Source organism: Hypanus sabinus, chromosome 7, assembly GCF_030144855.1.
Source record: "Hypanus sabinus isolate sHypSab1 chromosome 7, sHypSab1.hap1, whole genome shotgun sequence".
Classification (NCBI taxonomy): Eukaryota; Metazoa; Chordata; class Chondrichthyes; order Myliobatiformes; family Dasyatidae; genus Hypanus; species Hypanus sabinus.
In genome coordinates this window covers 153,896,917-153,917,710 of record NC_082712.1, presented here as the reverse complement: position 1 = coordinate 153,917,710, position 20,794 = coordinate 153,896,917, and the positions used below count along the sequence as shown (strand labels likewise).

The 20,794-nt window shown below is 43.5% G+C and overlaps 1 long non-coding RNA gene across 1 annotated transcript; it reads right to left on the bottom strand.

Moving 5' to 3' along the window:
* Positions 1–589: 589 nt before the first annotated feature.
* On the bottom strand, positions 590–12,505 carry LOC132396427 (uncharacterized). The gene is made up of 3 exons (XR_009512980.1): positions 12,360–12,505; positions 4,554–4,651; positions 590–727 (listed from the first exon to the last, which is right to left on the bottom strand). It is a non-coding gene; the product is annotated as an uncharacterized LOC132396427 (long non-coding RNA).
* Positions 12,506–20,794: the final 8,289 nt, after the last annotated feature.

Below are 20,794 nucleotides of genomic sequence, written 5' to 3'. Positions count from 1 at the left end.
TAATGGCACCCAAGTTGTTCTTTCTTTCTTTATGACCTGAGACAGCTCATCCATTGTATTTGTTTTCTTTTCCTTTCTAATCTGTGTTGTGAATACTCACATTCTTCAGGGTAAAAGTACAATATAAATAATTTATTATCTGTCTGCCTGTTTATATTTATGACAACCGTACACCATACATTAAGCACCATTTCTTTCTTTTCATCTGAGATTTACCTGCACGAGGTACAGCTTATTTTAGGTCAAAATCTAAAGCACTTATTGTCCATTAACACAATGGCACTCTATTTCTTACCCATTTCCTGTCAAGCTCTAGAGTGCCGTCAACACCAATAACACATGAAGAGTAAGATAATGCATGTGTTGTGATATAGGGGACTGGGAACACATGGTTGGCAATATCAGACATAATTAATAGTATAGTCACTGGCATAACAAAAATGAACAATTGATTTCTGACAGGCACAAAACATTCTCTTACCAGTATTTTATATAAATATGTCCTTTCATGAATCAAATAATGGAATTCTTGGCTTCTTCGGACAAGGAAAATAGAGATGATATTATATTTTGAATGTTATCTAGTTATATTAGTTTAGAAGACTAAGGAACATCTGGCCTAGGATCATCCAAACAACGTGATGTTACTGGACTAACAAAGAGGTTTTGAATATTGGCGATGGTTGCTTGCCTCCAGAATGGCTTGAAACCAAATGGCTCTTTGAATCTATAGAAAATTGTAAATAAGTAATTTGATTACAATTTGGAACAGAACTAGACCTTAAACCTAGATAAATACTGGTAAGTAAATGTAATATTAAACTCTAATTTTTCTTAAGATAGACAACTATTACACTCACGCCTCTTTGCCAGCTTCCACAGTTCTCAAAATAATCATTATATTTAAAACAGACTGAGAAATGAAACAAACAAGCTACAACTGCAGAATGACGATTAGATAGAGTAGTGTGATTTGTAATAATGTAAAAGTTGCTTTAATTGAAGCCCTATAATAGGTATGACAACTATTACAATCTTTGTGATGTGAGATACCATACAGTAATACAAAATATTTAAAAATGAAAATCAAAGTTCCCAATCCACCTGGGTCCCTTTCTCTGACCTCTTGCGTTCTTTCGATTTATTCATTGCTAGATGTCAGCGGGACATTCACTGCCTTAACTATTCCACTATTTCTGCCTACACTATTTACAGATGATACCACTCCAGCAAGCCATATCTCAAATAATGATCGGTCAGAATAGAAGAATGAGATAGAGAGCTTAGTAACGTGTCCACAACCTTTCCCTCAATTTCAGCAAAGAAGCAAACTTGTTATTGACTTCAGGAAGGGGCTCAGTGCGCATGTCCCTGTTTACAGCCCATCAACAGTGCTGAGGTCAAGAGTGTTGAGAGCTTCAATTTCTCAGGAATGAACATCACCAAAAGCCTGTCCTAATCCAACCATGTTGATGTCACAGCTAAGGCATACCAGCACCTGTACACGCTCAGTATTTTAAATAAATTTGACATGTTCTTTCTGACCCCCAGCAATTCTATCGGTGCACCATAGAAGTGATCCTATCTGATGCGTCACAGTTTGGCAACTGCTCTGCACATGACTGCAAGAAAATGCAGAATTGTGGACACAGCTCACTACCTCATGGAAACCAGCCTCTCCTCCATGGACTTGGTCTACACTTGTCATTGCCTCAGCAAAGCAGCCGGAAATAACCAAAAAACCCTGGACATTCTCTCTTCTCTGCCTTCCTTTCGGGCCTGAAAGCACTTACCACCAGGCTTAAGTTGCAGCTTCAATCCTGCTTTTATAAGACAATTGAGTTCCCTACAATGACTGGATGGACTCTTGACCTCACAACCTGCCTTGTTATGATCTTGCATCCTCCAAGATAATAAGAGGCATAGATAGACTGGATAATCAGAGACATTTTAATACATTGATGAAGGAAGAGCAGTAGATGTAGTGTATATGGATTTCAGCAAGGCATTTGATAAGGTACCCCATGCAAGGCTTATTGAGAAAGTAAGGAGGCATGGGATCCAAGGGAACATTGCTCTGTGGATCCAGAACTGGCTTGCCCACAGAAGGCAAAGAGTGGTTGTAGACAGGTCATATTCTGCATGGAGGTTGGTGACCAGTGGTGTGACTCAGGGATCTATTCTGGGACCCTTACTCTTTGTGATTTTTATAAATGATCTGAATGAGGAAGTGGAGGGATGGGTTAGTAAGTTTACTGATGACACAAAGGTCGGAGGTTTTATGGATAGTGTGGAAGGCTGTCAAAGGTTACAGCGGGACATTGATAGGTTGCAAAATTGGGCTGAGAAGTGGCAGATGGAGTTCAACCCAGATAACTGTGAGGTGGTTCATTTTGGTAGGTCAAATATGATGGCAGAATATAGTATTATTGGTAAGTCTCTTGGCAGTGTGGAGGATCAGAGGGATCTTGGGGTCCAGGTCCATAGAACACTCAAAGCAGCTGCGCAGGTTGACTCTGTGGTAAAGATGCGTTTGGTGTATTGGCCTTCATTAATCATGGAACTGAATTTAGGAGCCGAGAGGTAATGTTGCAGCTATATAGGACCCTGGTCAGACCCCACTTGGAGAACTGTGCTCGGTTCTGGTCGCCTCACTACAGGAAGGATGTGGAAGCCATAGAAAGGGTGCAGATGAGATTTACAAGGATGTTGCCTGGATTGGGGAGCATGCCTTATGAAAACAGGTTGAGTGAACTTGGCCTCTTCTCCTTGGAGAGACGGAGGATGAGAGGTGACCTGACAGAGGTGTACAAGATGATGAGAGGCATTGATCGTGTGGATAGTCCGAGGCTTTTTCCCAGGGCTGAAATGGCTGCCACAAGGGGACACAGGGTTAAGGTGCTGAGGAGTAGGTACAGAGGAGATGTCAGGGGTAAGTTTTTTTACTCAGAGAGTGGTGAGTGCGTGGAATGGGCTGTTGGCAACTGTGGTAGAGGCGGATACGATAGGGTCTTTTAAGAGACTTTTGGATAGTACATGGAGCTTAGAAAAATAGAGGGCTATGGGTAAGCCTAGTAATTTCTAAGGTAGGGATATGTTTGGCACAACTTTGTGGGCCGAAGGGCATGTATTGTGCTGTAGGTTTTCTATGTTTCTATGTTTCTATTTTCCCAGAACAAAAATAGCTAAAACAAGGGGGAATAATTTTATGATGATTGGAGGAAAGTATAGGGGGGTTTGTCAGAGCTAAGTTCTTCAAACAGAAAGTGTGTGCATGTGGAATGCCCTGCCAGGGCTGGTGCCAGATGTAGATACATTAGGAAAATTTAAGAAACTCTTAGAAAGGCACATGGATGATAGATCAATGGAGGTCTAGGAATGAGGGAAGGGTTAGATTGATCATACAGTAGGCTGAAAGGCCAACACAACATCAGGAGCCAGAGAGCCTGTGCTGTGCTATAATGTTCTATGTTCTAAAACTTATTTTTGTCTGGGCACCTCACAGCTTGCAAGATTCAATGTTGAATTCTCCAGTTTAAGGTAATTTGCTTCTTCAAGGACTGGATGCTGGTGCTTTCAGCCTGCTCAGCACATCTTAGTCAGTCAGCCTTTTACATCACCCAGACTTTACAGCATTAGCAAGACATTACAGAGATAAAGGAACAAAACACAACCCAACCAATTACGTGTTGCAGCATCTGTAATCTCTTGTGTTTGTGTAGAACAAGGAACTTAACTGTCCCATCATTTCAACATGTCCAAATGCCTTAGCTACCTGTCCATGTACCAGTCTAAGTGTCTTTTAAAAATTCTTATTGTACCCATTTCAACTACTTCCTCTTGCAGCTCACTTCTTATACACACCATCTCTGCATGAAGAAGATTGTCCTCCGGTCCCTTTTAAATCTTTCCCCTCTCTCCTTAAACCCATGCCCTCTAGTTTTTGATTTCCCAATACTAGGAAAAAGACTGTGGCAATTCACACTATTGATACCTTTCATGATTTTATACACATCTATAAGGTCACCCCTCAGCCTTCTTCACTCCAGGTAATAAAGTTATAGCTACCAAACCTCCCTCTATAATCCTGACTCTCAAGTCTAAGTGACGTTCTTGTAAATCTCCATTAATCTTTTGTATGTTCTTTCACATTAATCTTCATTGTACTCCTATGGAAATGAGAGTGAAAACAAATTATCAAGGAAGGTCAAGGAAAGCTGTAAGCAATGGGTGAAGGATTTTAAAGACACCATTACTTAATGAGAGCGATTATCTATGCAGTTCAGAATCCATGATTTGATCAGATGGTATCTATAGAATTTAATGTCAGACCTGTGGTACTTCGGGAGCTACAGAATGTTTGTTGCAGGCTGCAGAGTGAGGCTTCAGATGGATAAATACAGTAGGACCAGATGGAAGGAGAGAGATGGACACTGTTGAATCTTTTATTTTAAAATCAACATTGAAATGTTGTCTGAACATTGAGCTTGGAGCTGAGCAGACCCAGAGTGAAATGAGAAATTGTTGAATGGACTCATCTGGTCAATAATTACCTGAAGAAGAAACCAAAGAATAGTTTCTCAGGGAGACCTTTTCAACATTGTGCTCTTAACTTTTAACATTGTCCATTGCAAAATATACGAATTTATACCTAGGACAAAAAGAACAAAGTAAGTATACTTTTTCTCAACAGCATGTCACAGAATAAATCTCTCCAACTCCTATAAATATCACTGCAGACCAGAAAGTAGTTTGTCACATGAACAACATATCAACCTTATCAAACCCTATATCCTACCTTCAAGGAAAAATGGTCATTCATAATTTAGCACATACTGTAGACACAAGCAGCAATACTATTGCTCTGACTCAATGAAGGTCAAAGGAAAAGACCCATCTCTGTTTATTGGAGATCACAGATTTCTTCTCAGTAAGATACCAGGCCAAGTTGCCAGTGGCAATGGGATGGTAGGGGGAAGGGGTTGAATCTAATGATATTGGCCCTGATATTCCAACTTTCCATGGTGGAAGACCTAAAATAACAAAGGAAATAATCTCATTGGGACTTCGGCTCTGTGGAGTCACTCTTAACACCAATTCCTTCTGGGATCAGTTGCATAATCCAGGGGGAATTTTGAGATGTCCAGCAGTTCATTAGGATAATACTCACTGAGGTACTTCACAGCCAGGAAAGTTGGAATATCCCAGGGAAGCAAGGAATTCTCTCACCTTAGCACCAACCAACGTCTCCAACCCTGCTCTCCACTAATCTGTTGACTTTTATGATAGACAGTCTTGTAAAATTTTATATGCAGTGGAGAGGGACAGCAGAACATCTCACTATTCACAACTGCAAGAACTTTAAGGTCTGATGGTTCTGACAGGCTTTACACAGTGGAAACAATGAATCAACACTGAGAAACATTACCAAAAAACCATCTGAACTTCTTTCAATAAATTAATTCCATTCTAAAGCAGCACCAACAAACAATTATGTGGTAAGCATTTGGTCCATGATGATAGGTGAGAAGAGCTTGTTTATCTCAACTGCCATTTTTCTTGCAACAAGCACAATAATAGACAGAGCGCCATCACTCGGTGAGGGCCAACTCAGTCAGGTACAGATGGGGGAGGTGATTATCATACACATTAGTTACAGTCAGGGTAACCCACAAACACACGTGAACAACTGTGTAACCCAAGCTAAAATGTAACAATAAATAAACTTGAACATCTGAACATAATCCTGTGAATGCATTTTAAAACGAGAACAATAAGTAGTGCTGGCCACTAGGAATGCTGGGGCAAGCTGTTGACCACAGAGTTACACTGTAATACTCCACTGTAATGCCTACTGGATAAGGCATCGGTCTAGTGATCTGAAGGTCACTGGTTTGAGCCGCAGCTGAGGCAATGTGTTGTGTCCTTGAGCAAGGCATTTAACCACACATTGCTCTGCAGCAACACTGGTGCCAAGCTGCTTGGGTCCCTGGACGACATCGGTGGCGTGGAGAGGGGAAGGCTTGCAGCTTGGGCAACTGCTGGTCTCCCATACAACCCTGCCCAGGCCTGCGCCCTGGAAACCTTCCAAGATGTAAATCCATGGTCTCACGAGACTAATGGATGCCTATATAATACTGATACATCTGACTTTATACACTGCATCACTGTATCATGAAAGACTATACCTGGGAGCATAATGTCCAAGGATGTACATTGTATTGAAATGATAGGCAAGAAGGCAGAGTGGGTGGTAAATAATGAAATCAAATCATTAGAAGGAGGTGACATAAGGCTGGAAGGTTTTGCATAATTGTGGATATGCTGAGGAACTGCAAGGGTAAAAAGACCCTGGTGGGAGTTGTATACAGACCCTCAAAGAGTTGTAAGGATGTGACTTACAAATTTCAACGGGAGATAGAAAATGCATGCCAAAAGGGCAATGTTACAATAGTCATGGGGGACTTCAATATGCAGGTAGATTGGGAAAATTAGGTTGGTGTTGGATCCCAGTAGGGAAAGTTTCTGATGTGCCTACAAGATGCATTTTTACAGCAGCTTGTGGTTGAGCCCACTAGAGAATCAGCTACTTTGGATTGAGTGTTGTGCAATGAACCAGAATTGATTAGACAGCTTAAGGCAAAAGAACCCTTAGGGGAAAGTGATCATAATATGATCAAATTCATCCAGAAATTTGAGCAGGAGAAGCTAAAGTCAGATGTATCAGTATTACAATGGAGTAAAGGGAATTACTGAAGCATGAGAGAGGATTTGGAGGAATGATCAAAAGGTTAGGTTCTCCCAACTCATGCCGGGAGATCAAGTCCTGATAAGGAATTTAGGGCTACCTGAGAAGCATAATTTGGCTGACTGCTGGGTGGTTATGCCCTATATAGTGTTGAGTCAGATGTCAAACATCCCAAACCAGAAGATGGGAATGGGCCTGTCAATCAGAACCACCTTCTGCCTCTGGGACAGGAGGTGCAGGTTGACCCAGAGCCCGACCTGGAGCCTATACCTAGTAAGAGGACTCTGCGGTGACATGGGACCGCAGGACCAATAGCAGGAGAGATTAGATCAGCCCCCACCCCTGACTGGAATACTGATTTGGAGGATGAGGAAATGGAGGGGTGGTACTTGCTGCCTTTTGCTAACTCCCCACTGACTTAAGATGAGATTCCCAACCCTTCTCCCATTGAGTCTGGTGTAATTGGGGGGGGGGGCTATCTGTGGACACCTGGGGGTGCAGCGGGACCCTGCAAGGAATGAAGCAGGGATAGACCGTGGGGAGGCCTCACCAGGTAGACCAGAAGCATCCCCAGTAGTGTTGGAATATGAAGAGATAGATGAGGGGGTACGGAGGTAGGTCACCACTGGAAAGGCTGGCCTATGTAGCACCGGGGGAACAGAGTGTGGCCCCTACCACTTTGGGAGCTATGTCACTCCCTTTTACACATGGGTTGGACTTTGTGTATTGCAGGAAGGGTTGGCAAATTATCTCAAGTCATGATGACATGATTAAATTTGGTGGGGGGAGAGTGTAACACCCTGGGAAAGGTTTTACTGTTAATGTAATGGTTGTTCTGTAGCAGCAGTATTTGGGTTATGACTAGAGATGACAGGGGCTTTGGAATGTTCGGCTGTCCAATGAAGGGAGTGTTTTCTCTTGTCTGCCTGAGAGTGAGTTGTTTGAGGTCTTCTATTTGGTGGAAGATGGGGAAAGAAGATTCCAAAATGGAGAGGACATGGACTGCAGGATGGAGTGGACTTGGAATGGGGCTGGGAGTCAATGACGCCCAGACAAAATCTATGGAGAACTAATGGACAGGAAAACAATGAGCTCCAACGTGCACGTTAGACTATTTTCATTAAAATGCGCCTTTTTTCTTTTTGTTTCTTTACTAACCCCTGGTCAAATTAAGAATTATAAAGTTCAATCATTTAATTGCATATGGTGTACTGTCAGCTATTTCGTGGTACTGATTTGTAACAGGGTAATACATCACGCAGCGGCCACACAAATGAGATTCCACGAGTTTGGCGGGGCCAGAGACTGCCTTCCCCAAGATTAACGCCGCCAGCTGAACCTGGGGGTAACATTCCTTTGAAGGTTCTTTTGAAGACCCTGACCTGGAGTTGCACTCTGACTTCTGTTCATTGCGGGAATGGGACCCGCTCTCAGGGCCTCACGACCGGCTGCTTTTCCATATCCCAAGGGCGCGGCCTGGAGGATTAGTGCGCCTTCAGGGAGTTGGATTTTTGTGGCTCTTGAGGCAAGCTGATTCAAGGCTGGTGCCGCTGACTGATGCGCCGCAGGAGAACAAGGAAGATTGGAAGCAGTGGGCTTGATGCTGGCTGCGTGCCCAGAGGAACAGAGCTCGGAAAAAGTGACGCAGCAGACTTTTAACACCATAAATCAGCAATTTGTTATGTTATGTCTCCCCTCTCGCTGTGAAATGGGGACACCTCTTTTCCCCATATTAGGGAGAGAGAGCCTGTGGTATGTCCAATACCGGGTGAATAGTAGTCTTTGGGGTACTGCAAATTCTGTGTTGATATTGATGGTTTGCTGCACACTTGAGTGCTCAGTGGAGGACGCTGATGCTATTTTGTTGATGGGGTGGGGGGGGTTGTCTTTACCTTGCTACTGCTAGTGCATGGGAGGGGGAGCTTGGGGGGCTTCAGGGTTCTAACATTCAACTGTCATTCTTTTTTTGGGGCACTTCTCTGTTTTTGTGGATGTTTGTGAAGAAAAAGAATTTCAGGATGTATATGGTATACATTTCTCTGTAAATGTACTTATTGAACTATTGATTGGTCTGGGCATGAAAGGATATGGGAAGAGGGCAGGAGATTAGGGCTAAGAGAAAAATTGGATCAGCCCTGATGAAATGGCAGAACACACGCTTGGGCCAAATAGCCTCATACTGCTCCTACTGTATATTTTATAGTGGTGACATTTTCGGGCTTATCTTCTCCCTCTCAAACTGCAGGGTGAATTCTATTATATTATGATCACTGCTTCCCAATGGATCCCTTACCCAAAGCTTGCTAATCAAATCTGGTTCATTGCACATCACACAGTCCGGAACTGAGTTTCTCCTGATGGGTTCAACCACAAGCTGCTCTAAAAATTCACTCTCTTGGGATCCACCACCAACCTGATTTCCCCTATCTATACACATATTGTTATCCTCGATGACTGTTGTTAGATTGTCCTTTTTACATGCCCTTTCTATCTCTCATTGTACCCTGCATCCTGGCTACTGTTTGGAGACCTCAAGAGTCTTTTACACAATTGCAATTTCTTAACTCTACCCACAAAAGTAGAGTTAAGAAACTGTCAAGAGTTAAACAATTTGCCTATCAGAACAACAAGTCCACAGCAGATGCCATCTCATTGGCTCTTCACTCAATCCTGGAACATCTGGACAGCAAGGGTACATATATCAGGATGCTCTTTATCGACTACAGCTTGGCATTCAATACTATCACCCTCTCAAAACTACTCAATGTGCTTCAAGACTTCAGATTCACTACTCCTTTGTGCAATTGGATCCTCAATTTTCTCACTGCAGACCCTAGTCAGCTTGGATTAACAACAACATCTCCTCCACAATCCACCTCAGCACTGGTGCTCCATAAGGGCATGTGCTAGTCCCCTGCTCCCCTCGCTTTATGCTTGCGACTGTGTGGCTCAGCACCATTCCAATCCGCATTGCTGATGACATCACTGTCATTGGCCAAATCAAATGTGGTGTCTTATCAGCTTATAGGAGAGACTGAAAATCTGACTGAGTGGTGCCACAACAACAACCTCTTACCGAATGTCAACAAGACCAAGGAGCTGCTTATTGACTTCAAGAGGAGGAAACCAGAGGTCCATGAGCCAGTCCTCTTTGGAGGATCAGAGGTGGAGAAGTTCAAAAACGTTAAATTCCTGTGTTATTATTTCAGAGGACTTGTCCTGGACTCAGCTCTTAAGCGCAAATATGAAGAAAGCACAGCAGTGCCTCTAATTCCTTTGGAGTTTGGGATGATTTGGCATGACATCTAGAACTTCTACAAACCTCTATAGATGTAAGGTGGAGAGTATATTGACTGGCTGCATCACAGCCTGCAATAGAAAAACCAATGCCCTTGAATGGACATTCCTACAAAAAGTAGTGGATACTGCCCAGTCCATGACAGGGAAAGTCCTCCCCACCTTTGAGCACATCTACACAGAACCTTGTTGCAGGCAAATGCCATCCATCGTCAAGGACCCCCACCACCCAGGTCAAACTCTCTTGTCGCTGCTTCCATTAGGAAGAAAGTACAGGAATTTCAGGACTCACAGCACCAGGAACAGTTATCATCCCTCACCATCACCCTCTTGAACTAAAGGGGATAACTTCACTTGCCCCATCACTGAAATGTTTCCACAACCTATGGACTTACTTTCAAGGGCTCTTCATCTTTTGCTTTTGATATTTATTGTTTATTTATTTACTATTATTATTATTTATTTCTTTTTGTATTAGCACAGTTTTCTGACTTGCTCACTGGTCCATGTGGTCTTTCATTGATGCTATTATAGTTATTATTCTATTATGGATTTATTGAGTATGTGCTCAAGAAAATGAATCTCAGGGTTGTAAATGGTGACATAAGCATAATTTGATTATAAATTTGCTCTGATCTATGAACTTTGAACAAGGATTCTACATCTTCCGATCCATTGTCACCTCTTTCTAATGATTTGGTTTCATTTTTTACCAATAGAGCCACCCCACTCTCACTGCCTACCTGCCTGAACTTTCAACACAATGTGTGTCCTTGGACGTTAGGCTCCCAACTATAATGTTCTTTTGGCCATGGCTCAGTAATGCCCACAGCATCAGACTTGCCAATCTCTAACTGTATTCCAAGCAGAATCTATCTTACTAAATATATGACAGGCATTCAAATATGAAGCCTTCAGTCCTGTATTCATCACCCTTTTTGATTTGGTCCCCATACTACATTTCAACATAACCCACTAACTGCAATTTTGTCCCATCATCTGCCCGCCCTTCCTCGCAGTCTCAGTGCACACTCTATCTACTTGCCCATCCTCAGCTCTATCATCCCTGTTCCCATACTCCTGTCAAATTTGTTTAAACCTTCCCAACAGCTCTAGCAAACATCATGATACTCATAAACACCCACAATATTCAGCTGAATTTTAAATTGCTGGATGTTTGACGTTAATAGAAAGAAACAAATTCCCGGATGTTACAATCCAAGAAATATTTTATATCCTTTGGTTCTCTATCTGTGTGTTATTGAACATTGACTGTATATTTCACAAAACAATGTAGTGTTGCAAAGAGCTGAATCATGTGTATACAGTGAAATAAATGTCATTTTGAAATTGTTATTAAGTGTTTCAGTTATTAGAAATGATATACTTTATTACTGAAGCCAATTTTCCCTGGTTTATGAAATCCATTCACCAATTTACTGTCAAGAATTTTATTTATTCACTGAAATTAAAGTAATAATTGTCATATTTCTGTGTTCATTTTAATATTTCAACATAGAAACTGGCTTTAAATTGAATGAACATGGTCAAGTTCTTTATCTTACTGACTTGCCAAGCTTGTTATCATGTTTTTGTCCATAACAAATGTGACCAGTCTGCAAATGAGAATCCTTGTCTGAGAATCATTTTTGAACATCAGGAACATGAAAATTGGAACCTAATTGGAACCTTAAGAAAGGCCAAATTGGAGCTTCGATGGTACTTTCACAACAGTAAAATGTAACACAATGCATTTTGGGTTCATCCTCAGTTACTGTAATGCTGTTTATTAAAGTTTAAATTTCAAAGTTCAAAGCACATTTATTATCAAAGTATGTATACCATATACAATCTTGAGACTTATCTCCTTACAGGAAGCCACAAAACAAAGAAGCCCAACGGAACTCATTAAAAAAAGGAAGGCCAGTTAACACCCAAGGTGAAGAAAAAAAAAACAAATTGTGCAAACAACAAAAGCAAGCACATAACTGAAATTCATGAAAGTGAGTTCACAGACATAAAGCCGGTCATCTCTCTAACCAATCCAGTAGCCTTTTAGTTGCAGGCTCCATCCTCAATTCAGTGCAGAGATGAGTAAACCTCATAGAGCAGTGAGCCAACCAGTCCATCCCTCACCTCTGGCTCAACACTCTGATCTTTTCAATTTGGCCCAGCACTTAAATGGTTAAAACCTCCAGTTTTTCCTCATTCTCAGACCTGGGCCTTTACTGCTTCAATATGCTCTTGGGCCTGGGCCCCACCATCTTAATTACCCAACTTTTCTAATTTAGCCAAACACTTAAATTCATCAGACCTGGGGTCGTTCCTTGCTGTCGGACATAGGCCCAGGCCTTGCCTATGGTTTGCTTCATTGAATCGCTTTCAAGTCCAATGGACAAGTTTTAGCTCATTCCCTGCTCATGGGCCTGGGCCACTACATTGATTAAGTCTGAACACACCATCCTGTTACTGTCCTGCACCTTTGAGAATTCAATTCACACTGTATAAGTGCCGGGTCGAACGGGCAGTTCAAAATCTCAACTCTGAAAGTTAAGTTACAGGCTGTTGATTGCAGTGATCTTTTACCAGAAAAAGAATGACTAATAAAGTAGTTAGTAATTTTGTTTTTGCTAGCAAATTTTTGCCGAGCTTCACCAATGCCATCTCAAACCTTTTAAATTAAGCATTTGAATTAAATTCTATTACTAATGAAATGCACTCACTAATTGGAAATAAGTATACTTATTTTTCATTTCATTCTTTAATTTGGAAGAATTTTCTTCACTGCTCTTAACAATTTCAAATAATCATCAACTTGTTCACTCTGCATTAGGTTTCTGAGTGCAGATTACTTAAACAAGTTAAAAGTGATAAGTGTGTCTGAAAATGTCAGCCGTACTTTTTTCCATCGATGCTGCCCAGCCTGCTGAGTTCCTTCAGCATGTTCTGTGTGTTGCTAGGGTGTCTGATTCAACATTTATCCACCACTGCAGCATTTAACTGGAAACTGTCAGCAGAATGATCCAGTTTATTACTTTATCTGAAAATAGGAAGCATATTGTTTATTCTTAGAGAAATTTTTCATAAGTAGCCATTTCACGTCCCATGTCTATAACAAATGAAAAGAGGACACCTTTGTCTAACCATAGAAATATAGAACAAAACAGCACAGAAACAGGCCCTTCAGTCAAAATACTACATGCCGAGCTATCTTTCTACCTAGTCCCATCGATCTGCTCCTGGACTGTAACCCTCCATACCCCTCCCATGCATGTACTTATGCAAACTTCTCTCAAATGCTGTTAACAAACTCACGTGCTCCACTTCTGCTTGCAGCTCATTCCACACTTGCATTGCCCTCTGAGTGAAGATGTTCCCCCATCCCAGTTTTCCTTTAATTATATTCCTCTGGATGTTACTATCCATTACCAGAATCCAACAATTTAGGATTTGATTAATAACCTTTGCTTTTTGGCTGGAAATGGGGGATAGAGCATGTTATGGGATGTTCTGAATGGGTACAACACAATTCCTCACAAATAGGCAGATTGGTCCAGTTTATTACCTTGTCAGAAAATAGAGGGACGTTTGTTCTTAGAGAAATTTTTCGTAAGAAGCCATTTAACCTAGTATGTCAATAATGAATAAAAAGAAGACACCTTTGGCTATTCATAGAAACAAGAAGACTACAGCCCAAAAAGGCCCTTCAGCCCATCTAGTTGATACCAAACTGCTATTCTACGTAGTCACATTGACCTGCACCTGGTCCATGGCCTTCCATATCCCTCCCATTGATGTACTTATGCAAATCTCTCATAAATGCTGTAATCAAACTTACATCTGCCACTTCAGGTGGAAGCTTGTTCTACACTTGTGGGGATTTAGGAAGCAGGTTGGGGTTTAAGGACATGGATAAGGGGAGTTAGAGTTTGAAGGCTGTAAACGAAAAGTCAAGAGGCTGGATCTGGATTCCAACTGGAACACAATGCGGTAGACGGCCAGTGATTCTCATGGAGGTCCATGTGGGTGGATAACATGAAGGCCATTGACACGCCCCCCCCCCCCCCCCCCAAAGTTGGAAATTTGGAGTTTGATAACTTGAGTTCAAATTCCCATGCTTGGTGGGTCCTGGGGTCAATACTGAAGGTCAAATTTGGTGATTCAGAAGCCAAAGTTCGATACCTGTGAGTTAATGGCCCTGTGTCTGTGAGTTGGAGGTCCAATGGTGTGCCCAGAAGCTGATGGCCTGATGTCTGGGAGTCTGCAAGTTTGGGCTGGGGTCAGTAGGTTGGAGGTCTGGAGGCAGCCTGTCCTGGAACTGAAGGCCTGACTGTGTGAATGGTGGGTGGGTGGGAGGGTTGAAAGGGCTTCTTTGTTGTTTCTGTTTTGTTGCTGTTGTTCTGCTGAATATTGTGCGCATGCTACATGGTGCTGGGAGGTGCGATGACACTCTTAAGCTGCCCCCAACACATCCCTAGTTTGTGTTAGCTGTTAACAGAAGTGACACATTTCACTGTCTGCTTTGATGTACATGTGATAAATAAATCTGAATCTGAAAAATCCTGGTGTAGAAAATTACTCCTTGAAAGAAAAAAAATCCTCCTCTTCTCCATCTTAAATCAGTCAACCGTTTATTTTGAAACCATGCCTCTTATTTCTAGATTCCATGAGGGAAAATATTCACTTGTCATTTATCTTACGAAGATTTTCCCTTCTTTCTCCTAAACTGGTCTTGGAATGGATTGCATAATTATTATTTTCCTTGCAGTTTAACTTTTGCTTGTTTGTATTTTTGTGTAATTACCTGCATTCAGGTAATGATTTAGTGTGCTTTCTAGTGGTTGCATTTGGGGGTATCACATTACTTGAATAGGAGCTCTCTGATTGGTTAACAGTTATCAATGGAAATAGAATGGAATTAGAGAAGCAGACCACATTGGATTGTGATTTTGTCTTCTTTGTTTTTTTCCCTCTCACTTTCTCTCCTCCATCTTCATTTCCTCTTGTTTTGTTCTGGTGATGCTTAATAAACAAATATACCGATCACAATCCTAAAATGATATTCTGGTTAAAATCCACAATCTTACAAATACTTTGATTGTAATCCAATAATATTTTGATGCAATCCAACAGTATTTCGATTGCAATCTACGTGATAAAAGGACATACACAGTATGTATTACACGGGACTGAGTTAAGCAATGGCCGAAGTCATGAAACATACAACAGGGAAAGTGGGAGCTGAATCTCCAGTTACGTGTGAAGAGATAACTGAGGCTTTGAATTCTTAGTTGAATAAAACATTTCAATTTAATAATATTAGTGAAGAAGTCTGAATGAAATACACCATCAGTGTTGAGTCTATTAAGAAAGTATGGGACAAGATCCAGGAGAATGCCTGAGGAAAAGGAAAAGAAACTGAAATATGTGAATTAAGGATATTGAATGAATGCATGGTCAGTTTGATCAAATATATTAGAGTGAAAAAGTTTACTGAACAAGAGGAAAAGGAAAGGGAAAACTGTGACAAACTACAAAAGGAAAGTATGACAATGGCAATTGAAAGTCTAAAGAGCAAAGCCTTGCATTAACTGAATAAGTGAAAGCACAACATGGTAAGTGTAACCAAGGTGAAGCGCATTATACGGACCTTCACAGTAAACTGAAGCAGTATCAGAAAGCCCAGCAGGGACCTCGAATGGGCAGTCCTGTCAGGGACTGTACATAACACAGTCTTCTCAGACAGTGTCACCATCTAAGCTCTGAGGTATCATTGGCTGTACCTGACATGACTCTACAGTGACATCTTGGCGACTCCAGTGAGGATGACAGTGATGAAACAATAGGATTGCCAATTATGTCATGGTTGCTCCAATAAAGACAAAGGAAGTAAAGTCATGAAGGATTGAAGATGGAAGCTATGAAAGGAGCTGATAGTTTTACATCAAACACCCGAACTGGAAAAGATCGATTAAATAGTCCAGTCATATTTCATATCATAAAAAATTATATTTAAATACCTTGGGTGAGCTTCAACTTATTAAGAATATATAAAACCTGCATCTACATGATGGCATGCAAATTTTTGCAATCAGGCAGTTGACTCGTAGAGCTAATGACAACGTGGGAGATGAGAAACCAAATATACAAGTGATTAGGATGTGGCTGGAAGAACAGGCCCCTATACAGACTGATTGGAGGAAAGTAGTTTGGCTTCTGTGCAAAACATTTCTGAGGATGTTTCTTAATATGAGGAACGCTACAGGACAGTGTGGTTTAGTGACTCAGGGGTTCCGGGAAGAAATAAAAGTAACATAGAGGTCTCTACATATGGTCTCTTGAAGTTAACCTTTATGGATATCTTGAAGCCAGATATTGCCAAAATGGTGAAGCTGACAAAAACAAGTTGGAGTGGAGTTAGTGTTCCATATAGTGAGCTACTACAAGCTGCAAATAAGTGGAACGGGAAATCAAAAACTGATGAAGATTATTACAGATGGGCCAGTTACCTACTAGGAGCTATCGCTTGCTTGTCCACAATCGTAGCTACTGCAGGTGAGTAAATCATCAATGCTCATTAACCAACAGAATAAGCGAGACTGGAATTCACTGCACGTACCACAACAATCTCTGTCTGAGACACACCTCCAAGGCAAAACCCCTAAAATAAAATGTCACTTTTATAGTAAAAGAAGACAGTGTGCTAGAAGCTTTCGGCAAAAGAAACAAGGTAGACAACAGAAACAAGCACAACAACAAGTTCAGTCCTCTGCCTCGCTAATGTTGGAAGATCCTGATCTAATAACATGGTTTCAGCAAGCAATTTTGCATGCAATGAAGGTATTGTTGAATTAAAAATTGACTAAGTCCTTCCCGTCTGCCTTTGCTTGCCAGATAGACCTAGGACTGACAGCTTATATGTTAACTTACAACTTGGGAATGAGTGTGCTGAATTCTTGCTAGAACATGATTACTAACTTGCAAAGATAATATGTCATGAAGATGCATATTATTACAAAGGTATTACTCTATTGAACCCAGATCTGTTTCTGTACACCGATGGCTCCTCAATGATTGAGGAAGGAATTGAAATGGCTGGATGAACTGTTGTGTCTGAAAACAAAGTGCTGGCATCAGGAAAGACGATGGTACCTCTGTGGGACAATCAGCTAATACCTACATTGATTCGTGAAATGCTTTTGGAGTTGTTCATGGCTTTGGAAACTTGTGGAGTCAAAGGAAATGTATGAAGAATGTGGGAACCCTAATCAAGAATTGCCAACTACAATGGGACCTCATGAATGTTATACAATTGCAGTCTGGAGTGGCTCTATAAAAATGTAAAAGCCATTCCAAATGACTATAATGGAACACCATGGAAATGCATTCATGGATGAAATTGCGAAAAAAGGCAGCACGGGAAAAGGTAAAATGAATAAAAGAAGTTTTTAAAAAAGCCCAGGAACTGAACAAATTTCTGGGAAAATATGGAGTGGACCTGACAACTGAATAATGGGCAAAGTTGAACTCTATAACAGACAAACATACAAGATAATCGAGGATGCAAGCTCAGTGCACGAACCAAGAAAAGTGGTTCTGGATGGAAAATGGTTTGAGGTTAAACAGTGATGGATTGTGGAGGCATGGAACTAGAGGCTCCAACTACACTGGTTCCTTATCCGGCACAGCAGATACACTCCCTAGGACACATTGGAGTGGAAAAGCTAATCAACAGATTCTCCCAGAGGTGGTGGAATCCAAAGTTCAGGGCACAATGTCATAATCTAGAAAATAAATTCTGGAGCACTGGGAAAGCTACCATAACTAAGTGCTTCTGCCCCATCTGGCCCACTTTTACACTTACACTTACAAATGTCATCCATTTGTAAAAGCACACTCAGATGAAATGTTAATAGTGGGCATGTTTTCAAGATTGGAGGAAAATATTCCAGTAAGGAATGCCATGCCACACATACAGAAAAAAACTCTGATCAAGGACTATATTCCAAATGGGGATTGCATGTGACTCTGGGAAGGGAACACATTTCACTGGGAGCGTTTGTCAGGAATTATTGCAACTGATGAATATTGAACAATCTTTTCATGGTCCACATCACCCAGAGTCATCAAGACAAGTTGAGTGAATGAACTGCACCATCAAGCAATGGCTAACTAAGTATCATGAAGAAGGCATACCTTGGCTTTTCCTATGGTATAATGTAGCATCAGAGCAACCCCAAACAAGAAAACTAAATTAATTTCTTGGCCTGGTCAGTGAAGTCTGTGTTCCAGTTCATGGTCTAGTCCATAGATTCCAGACTCCATATCTTCTGGCTATCCATTGTTTCAGTTGGGCTTAATCACAGGCACCTGATTCTCATATTGGGGCTGGAATATAAGTGGCCCTAGGTTCACATGTGGGTGCTGGTTTGTCTTGTCAGTATCCTGTCTTTGCCTCTGTTGGGTAATCAGGCCGTCTTTGCTGATACCCTGTGGTTGGATCTGACCCTCCCTGTCCTTGCCTGTGTTGGGTAAGACAGGCTGTCTTTGCCATTACCCTGAGGCTGGACTGTTCCTTTCCCTTCCCCTTCTTTCTGCAACCCACACCTGAAACCTTGCCTGTATCGCCGTCAAGTTTTGCCACTGGAGTGAGACTGGAGCCTTGCCACACCAACAGAAGGAACTATGTATCGTTGAGCTTAGAACTTTCTCTTTGTGTCCCTGTGTTCAGTGTCTGTGTATGAGTCCTGGCCCTATGTCCTGTTCCCAAGGAGGGGTCCCGGCTCTGTGCTCAGTGTTCCTGTGCTCCAGTCCAAGGCTCGGAGGAGGTTTCCATTCCATGCCCAGGGCTCGGAGGAGGTTTCCATTCCGTGCCCAAGGCTCAGAGGAGGTTTCCATTCCGTGCCCAGGGCTCGGGGGAGGTTTCCATTCCGTGCCCAGGGCTCGGAGGAGGTTTCCATTCCGTGCCCAGGGCTCGGAGGAGGTTTCCATTCCGTGCCCAGGGCTCGGAGGAGGTTTCCATTCCGTGCCCAGGGCTCGGAGGAGGTTTCCATTCCGTGCCCAGGGCTCGGAGGAGGTTTCCATTCCGTGCCCAGGGCTCGGAGGAGGTTTCCATTCCGTGCCCAGGGCTCGGAGGAGGTTTCCATTCCGTGCCCAGGGCTCGGAGGAGGTTTCCATTCCGTGCCCAGGGCTCGGAGGAGGTTTCCATTCCGTGCCCAGGGCTCGGAGGAGGTTTCCATTCCGTGCCCAGGGCTATGAGGAGGTTTCCATTCCGTGCCCAGGGCTCGGAGGAGGTTTCCATTCCGTGCCCAGGGCTCGGAGGAGGTTTCCATTCTGTGCCCAGGGCTCGGAGGAGGTTTCCATTCCGTGCCCAGGGCTCGGGGGAGGTTTCCATTCTGTGCCCAGGGCTCGGAGGAGGTTTCCATTCCGTGCCCAGGGCTCGGAGGAGGTTTCCATTCCGTGCCCAAGGCTCGGAGGAGGTTTCCTGTCCGTGCCCAGGGCTCGGAGGAGGTTTCCTGTCCGTGCCCAGGGCTCGGAGGAGGCTTCCTGTCTGTGCCCAGGGCTCAGAGGAGGTTTCCTGTCCGTGCCCAGGGCTCGGAGGAGGTTTCCTGTCCGTGCCCAGGGCTCGGAGGAGGTTTCCATTCCGTGCCCAGGGCTCGGAGGAGGTTTCCTGTCCGTGCCCAGGGCTCAGAGGAGGTTTCCTGTCCGTGCCCAGGGCTCGGAGGAGGTTTCCATTCAGTGCCCAGGGCTCGGAGGAGGTTTCCATTCCGTGCCGAAGGCTCGGAGGAGGTTTCCATTCGGTGCCCAGGGCTCAGAGGAGGTTTCCATTCCGTGCCCAGGGCTCGGAGGAGGTTTCCTGTCGGTGCCCAGGGCTCGGAGGAGGTTTCCATTCCGTGCCCAGGGCTCGGGGGAGGTTTCCATTCCGTGCCCAGGGCTCGGTGGAGGTTTCCATTCTGTGCCCAGGGCTCGGGGGAGGTTTCCTGTCTGTGTACAAAGCTCGGAGGAGGTTTCCATTCCGTGCCCAGGGCTCGGGGGAGGTTTCCATTCCGTGCCCAGGGCTCGGGGGAGGTTTCCATTCCGTGCCCAGGGCTCGGGGGAGGTTTCCATTCCGTGCCCTGGGCTCGGAGGAGGTTTCCATTCCGTGCCCAGGGCTCGGAGGAGGTTTCCATTCCGTGCCCAGGGCTCGGAGGAGGTTTCCATTCCGTGCCCAGGGCTCGGTGGAGGTTTCCATTCTGTGCCCAGGGCTCGGAGGAGGTTTCCATTCCGTGCCCAGGGCTCAGAAGAGGTTTCCATTCCGTGCCCAGGGCTCGGAGGAGGTTTCCATTCCATGCCCAGGGCTCGGAGGAGGTTTCCATTCCATGCCCAGGGCTCGGAGGAGGTTTCCATTCCGTGCCCAGGGCTCGGAGGAGGTTTCCATTCCGTGCCCAGGGCTCGGAGGAGGTTTCCGTTCCGTGCCCAGGGCTCGGAGGAGGTTTCCTGTCTGTGCCCAAGGCTCGGAGGAGGTTTCCTGTCGGTGCTCTGGAGTCCTGTGTCCTGCCCCCTCGTCCAGTCCTGTTGCCTTGCCATGTCTTGTCCTCACCTGGATCCGCAGTTTGAGCTCGAGTCAAGACCCAGGTTCCGGGTCCTAGTACAGTCTCTGGATCGGAGTCAGTTTCCAGGTTCCTAGTTCCTAGTTCCCAGTTCCTAGTTCCTCTTCCAGGTCCCACTTTTCCAGTCTAGTCCTAGCCCAGGCCCTGTCTCCTAGTCTTG